This window comes from Carlito syrichta, unplaced genomic scaffold (assembly GCF_000164805.1).
Source record: "Carlito syrichta isolate Samal-C Ts95f unplaced genomic scaffold, Tarsius_syrichta-2.0.1 Scaffold314345, whole genome shotgun sequence".
Taxonomy (NCBI): domain Eukaryota; kingdom Metazoa; phylum Chordata; class Mammalia; order Primates; family Tarsiidae; genus Carlito; species Carlito syrichta.
This window is the reverse complement of record NW_007258441.1, coordinates 142,295-149,576: the sequence shown is the minus strand read 5'-3', so window position 1 is coordinate 149,576 and position 7,282 is coordinate 142,295. Positions and strand designations below refer to the sequence as shown.

General features: G+C 33.9%; 1 pseudogene; it reads right to left on the bottom strand.

Annotated features, from left to right (window-relative positions):
• Positions 1-1,216: 1,216 nt before the first annotated feature.
• Positions 1,217-1,686, bottom strand: LOC103274030 (annotated as a pseudogene).
• Positions 1,687-7,282: the final 5,596 nt, after the last annotated feature.

The following is a 7,282-nucleotide window of genomic DNA, read 5'->3' as shown; positions in this document are numbered from 1 at the left end:
AAAAAAATGTAGAATATTAAAGTAAAAATACACTGATATATAAAACAGTTTCATTCATTTTTAATAGTCTGCTCCTGTAGACTATTTGCTTCTTAGTCTTGTTGAAAATTACAATGGAAGTAGTATAAATATTTCTTAAAATATTTAAAGAAAACACAATTTTTGAGACTTAAAACTGTGATTTTAACTTTTGCCTTAGAGAAAGTAACTGATTTTTGTTGTTTTTGCTGATTTTGTTGTTGTTGTTATTCTAACATTTTCTTTTTATTGGATAATTTAATTTGCCATCATGTAATTTTGTCTTCACTTGATGTGAATACAACCTTTATATATTTTCTGCCTGTGTTCTTTCTTTGTTCTTTGGGAAAACATAGTATATTTGTCATCCAAAATTTCATAAGTGTAAGTAAACACATTTGTGCTGAAATCACATAGCAGTACTAGTTCTGCACTATTTTATCTCCAGAGGGATAATATCTTTACCCAGACTTTCAGTGTGACTCTTATGACCATAAAATGAAAATATTAAGGCAAAACATTCTCTAAGTTATCTGAAAGATGCCTAGAGATGTGTCCTGATACCCCTTAATGCATAGTGTTGCTAGAGTCAGAATGAAGACCAAAGGCAGGGACTTGCTTGTATAGAAGATGGAGGTCACCAAGTATTAGTAACAGCAGGAAACCTCTTCTTCTCCCACCCCAAATTTTCTGCAAACACTTCCTGTTGATCACACCTACACAGAAGCTTATAGACATGGGTTTCTGTAATAGACCCTATGCTGGGCCAACCTTTTTGCAACATAGAACTCAGCAGGAAAAGGTGTGGAAAGATTAAGAGGCAGAAACTTCAAAATGAGAAATACCATTTGAACCTAAGTACATGATATTTTCCCCTTTTTCTTGTCTGTATTCATTTTTAAATTTTGCATAGTGAAATAATTTTAATATCTTCATCGTTATTTACATTATTTTAAGCTAAATAACTCAATTGGTGTCTTCACTCAATACTTTTTTTTGTCTTTTACTTCCTCCTTAGACATGCTTTTCATGCCTTCTAATTTGTTATAACTTTTTAAGATTATTTTGTTTAAAATGATTGTGTTGATTTTTACCTGTGCACATTTTTTTTTTTACACTTGTAACATTGCAATGTTTAATGTTTATCAAGTTACATTTCTACAACCAGCAGGATAAACAGATGAGTTCCTGGGAATGTTTATTGAGCTATCCCAAGGACACCACAAACGACTTCCAGCGTTTCCAGTCTTTGTATTTTCTTCATTACACCTTTGGCCAAGTCATCTGCATTTTCATGGACCACCATTGTGCAACCAATGATGGAATAGTCTCCTAAAAGTGAGATAAGAGAATCTTCAATCAATACATCAGCCACACCATTTTGCCAGCAGTCATATTGCCCAGGTCTCCAACATGCCTTTTCTGGTCCTTTGGTCAACCATGTTTTTTGGATAGAGGATTATCCAAAAGGCTGCACTGAGGTACAACATTGTTTGTTATCTCCAAAGAAGTGAATGTGGAATCCATGCTGGCCCTCAGTCAGTCCTGTAATGTGTCCCTCTACCACAACTGGCACATTTTCCTTTTGCTCGAAGCAGATGGTGCCTGCACCGGGCCGTCGCACTTCAACAAGCAGAAGGCCTTCATCGGTATGAGGGGCTGGGTCATGCTCAGGTCTCAGTTCAAAGGGAGACAAGAGAAGCAGGTGACACTACAGTAGACAGTGGTACCACCTGTGCCCATTTTTATTCAGTAAATTCAATATAGACAAAAATATCAAAAGAACCCCCATACAAATTATGTTAAGTTTCTGCTTCTTAATACATACATGGCCATAAAGTATCAAATTGTATTTTAATGCTGTTTCCTCATTCCCATCTTAAAAAAAAAAGCCTCAGTCATGTCTGATGTGATCATATCACTGTATTTTCTTCATTTACATCAAAACAAAGGGCCTCCTTGGTGAGAGTGCACATCTCAGTGACAGTCACATATTATTAACTCAATAGAAGATGGGCCTCAGAACCTGCTGAATCAGGTTCTGGTATCCAATGATAACCAATTATTACCACAGTTCCCTTCTTTACTTCTGAAGATCAGCCTTTCAGAAAAACTTGGCATCAGAATTGACTAAAGGATATTACTGGAAAATTGACCTTGGCTTCACTTGTATAGAGATACACCTTCAGGAATATCAATGCATTATTCCCAGATGCAAGTACATTGTGGGACCTCGGGCACACAGAGTTCTTAGAAGAGCTTCGAAGTGCTAGAAGTGCATAAAATCCCTATGGAAGCGGCAAATTCAAGTTACTAAACCTTTTCTTAATGGACATATGAAAATACTGAGGAAAGAGAGACTATGCTGCTGTTGGGGAACCAACTCTATACTTTCCTATTTTCTGCAACCATTCTTATAGGTTTGCATAACTGTGCTATTGCATTTTTATCTTCTTAAACTGTATCTTTTGACATATATATCTCTTACACATACAAATTCTTCTCTGATAATCACATATTTTTAAGGGGTTAGATATTTCCCTTTTATATTTAGCATTTTTTCACAATTCATAATGGCTTTTTCATAAGTAGGTTATCTTTTTTAGTTATATACACTCATTCAATAGCATATTATTTTCTGTATGTTCCATTTGTTTCACTGATTTGTTGTGTCTGGCCCTAATACGTGCAAATATTCCTCTCAAGTTCTATTGTTTTTAGTTACCTAGTTGATTTGCCTGATTTCTAGATTAAAAGACAAAACATTTATATGATCTAAAGATAAAACAATATAATTTCTAGATGTAAATACAGTGTATTCTTTATTTTTGACAGCTTAATCCTTTCCTCTCCCCATCCCCAACCATAGTCTCACTCTGTCACCCAGACTGGAGTGCAATGGCATGATCATGGCTCACAGCAGCCTTGACCTCCTGGGCATAGGCAATTCTGTTTTAGCCACCTGAGTAGCTGAGACTACAGGCTCACTACAATGCCCGGCTTTTATTTATTTATTCATTTTGCATAGACAAGTTCTCACTATGTTGCCTAGGCTTTGAACTCCTGGGCTCAATCAATCCACCCATCTCAGCCTCCCAAAGAGCTAGAATTACAGGCATGAACCACTGCACTTAGTGACAGGTTAAATCTTATAAATGTTTTATCTGTAGAGTTTTTTACAGACTACATGTACATAGAAAGTACCAGTCTTAATTCATTTTCTTAGTTAATTTTAATTGACTTCTGGATTTCCTCGTGAGTAATACAGTACACTTTACTGATTATTTCTGTCATATAACCAGGCAGTTTAACTGACATTGTATTTCTTTGCAAAGTATTACAGCAGAGTTTTATTCCTATTTAAGTATATTCTTGATTTTTAAAATATCCAACTTCCTTACTCTGTCATTTTTGGGATCTTCTGTCTTGCTTTCATTATAGTTCACTGGTCTATTCTTGCTACTACTGTAGGATCCCACTGGGTCTTTTCTAGTACATGCTGTCTCTTCCTCCTGAATTGCCACAAAGGTGAATCTAAACAAACAACTTTCTATTCATCAGTGTTAAGTACTTCCCATTCCAATATTCTTCATTTTTCCTTTAAATGAAGAATTTTAACTGTTTCTCATTGATTTTATACCACTTATCTCACCCTTTCTCCAAGTAAAATATTTTATGTGAGCTTGTACAAATCCATCTAAAAAGTCTAATAAAATCAAATATCATCCATCATATTCACAAACATTTCATCTTTTTTTGAGTTGTTCAACTGCTATTCCATCATGTTTTGATTTCCAAAATAAGCAGAGGTCTCCCGTAGTAACCTTCTTCTATTTCAAACAGTGTCACAAAGAGCAGTAACTCCTTCATTATATGACTTTTTTTCTAATACCACTTTTTAAAATCTTTTTAATATTTACTTATATTCTGGGGAGAACACATATGTACGTAGACAAACAGACTTTATTTCTAGGTGACAGTTCCTTAAAAAACTTTGCTTGTTTTCTTCTCTCATTCTACCATTGTCTATTCAAACATTTTTCTTTTTCATTTCTTCTTCAATTGCATCTTCTGTTTTTTCTTTATTCTATGCTCATTATTATATTATACTGAAAATGGGCTCTTTGTTCTATAAAGCCTTTGGCTCAAACCCTTCTTTATAACAATAATTAGCATATCCTGAATAGCTAAAAAAAATTAACAAGCTTGTTTCTTCCTATAATCATTTTTCATTTCCAGATATACACTTTTAAGTTTACACTATTTTTTTTTCACCAGGCATTTTCTTCTGTCATATTTCTAGATATAGAGCAATTTGTTTAATCTTCCCCAAAGCAAAAATTCTGATTTATCTTTTTAATGTAATTTCTGAATAGGTAATTTCATTTTTTAAAAATTTCTATTTGTATTTCAAATGTGCATATAAATATAAAATATATGCACAGGCATATGCATCTATAAACACACACTCATGTGTGAATGAGCATGTATACATATATAATATAATATATAGATTTAAAATGTGCAAAAACAAATATTGACAAGTATCTGCCCATTCCTTCCTTCATAGAGACCCAGATCACCTTTTTAGAGCTTTCTTAATTTCTTGGATAAGAATTTTTTTAATGTAACCAAATGTTTGCAATATTATTCCAAAGCTAATGGTAACATGCAAGATTACTGTAATTGGTAGAATTACAAAGACGTCCCAAAGACGTCCACACCTTAATTCCTTGAACCTTCAATATGTTTGGTTACATGACAAAAATAATTAGCAAATGGAATTAAGATTACAGACTTACCAGTAAGACATTGTCCTGCATTCCCTGGGTAGGCTCACTGCAATCATATGGGAACTTAAAAGTGGAAGAGAGGGACAGACGTGGTGGCTTAACCTATAATCCCAGCACTTTGAGAGGCTGAAGCAAGAGGATTGCCTGAACCTAGGGGTTTGAGACCAGCCTGGGAAACTTGGTGAGACCTCATCTCTACAATAAATCACAAAAATTAGTTGGGCATAGTGGCATACATCTGTAGTTCCAGCTACTTGGAAGGCTGAGGCAGAAGGGTTGCCTAAACACAGCAGGTCGAAGCTGCAGTGGCTGTGAACATGACACTGCACTCCACCCTGGGTGACAAGAAAGACTCCAACTCAAAAAAAAGTGGAAGAAGAAGGTAGAGAGTCAGAAGGAATGCTCTGGGAAAGAGGCAAAAGATGTGGTCTAAGATATGCAAAGTTAGACCCAATCTGTGGTTGAAGACCTTAAAAAAGAAGGAAGGTGGCCATGAACCCAGAATTGCAATGGCCTTTCTTGAGCCCTGGAATGGCTCTCAGCTAATAACCAGCAAGGACCCAGGGACCTCAGTTACATGGCCTTAACCAACAACCTGAATCCTGCCAACAACCTGAATGAGCACAGAAGTATTCTCTCTTAGAGTCTCCAGAAACACTGCCCCGTAACCCCTTATTTTTGTTCTTATGATACTCAAAGCAAAGACACAGCCAAGCCACCAGACCTCTAATATACATACGGTGATATATAATACATTTGTATTCCTTTAAGTCACTAAGTTTATGATGGTTTGATATGACAGCAATAGAAAATGAATGTCTTCCTTTTCCCATGCACTATATATCTAGATAACCTTTCCACATCTGCTACATAGAGTCACTCTAAACTTTTAAACAACTTAATATAATTTAGTGTATATCAATACATCATAATTTTATTTAAGTTGATCCTTTTTTCAAATATTTTGCTATGAGAAATATAGTTTAAAATATTTTACATATGGAGTGGTAATTCTGAATGAGTTTTTATAATTTTTGTGGAAATTTTTAATTAACTTCCACTGGCATTTTATTAATTCACACTCTTTTAAATAAATTACAGCTGTATCGCTTTCTCTAATCTTGTGACCACAAGTAGCTTCTAAATCTTCATGATTGTTGGTAATCTGACTAATTGAAAATAATTTTAATTTTAACTCTGTGGGTTTGAAAGTGTCAGAGGAAATTTATCTTTAAATTAGGTGCTCAGGAATTTATATATGTATGAAATATAATATAACATAATATAATTAATATAATATAATTAATATAATATAGTATAATATAATAAATATAAACACCCACACAGTCTTACACTCATGTGTCTCTTAGCGACAAGAATACATTCTGACTTCCTCGTGTGAACATCTTACACAAACATAGATGGCATACCTTCTACACCCTTAGGCTATCTAGTATAGCCTTTTGCTCCTAGGTTACACATCTGTACACCCTGTTACTGTACTGAACACTATAGGAATTTGAAACACAATTGTATTTATGTATCTAAGCATAGAAAAGTTACAGTATAAATATGTTATAATCTTGCATCTTTAGCATATTTTAGCATTTTTAGCATATTTTATAGTTTTATAGGGCCCACTGTCATTTATGTGGTCTATCGTTAACCAGAATGCTGTTATGTTGTATATGACTATGCCTTATTATCTACCTGCAGTTTTTAAAAAAATGCTTTTATATTTTTATTTCACTAGGAACTTATTCCAGTGTAACATGTTACATGGGAGTTTCAATAGTTTCAAATTTGTTTTGTTACAAAAGATACCCAAGTTGTGCCAGCATTATTTACTGAATAATCCACTCCTCCTCACAAATTTAAAATATCACCTTTATAATATACTAAATCTGCTGTACATTTAAACTGTGTTTGGATTTTTTGTTGTATCGATCTTTTCATTTATGTCCAAGGAGTCCATTGCTATGGCAATTATTATTAATTTCTAATGACTCTTCATTATTTAGAATGTCTTCAGTGAGGTAGTTTTTCTTATGACTTTTTAAATAAGCTTGTCTAGTCTCTCCCACTTGCCCCCAAATTTCCTCTCAGTAGTTGCAGTGGAATCCAGAGAAATTTATAGTTTATTTAGGGACATACGGCTCTATGTTTTTACACAGATTTGTATTACATAAAATTGTGCAAGTATAGAGACATTGACCCCTATACTTTTACATAGATTTGTATTTAATGTCTTCCTATTTGTTTATGTTTTTGTCCATGTTCATACTGAAAGGTTTAAGTTTTCAATAATTCCCTGTAAACAGCTTGCTCATTGTCTTTTTGATTGCAGCTACCCTATCTCTTGCCATTTTGTCTGTTTTTCATATTGTTTTCCAAACTGCATTATTATCCTTATTGGAATTTATATTTCCTTGGTAATTAATTTTTTAAATTAAAAATTGCTTTCAAAATAT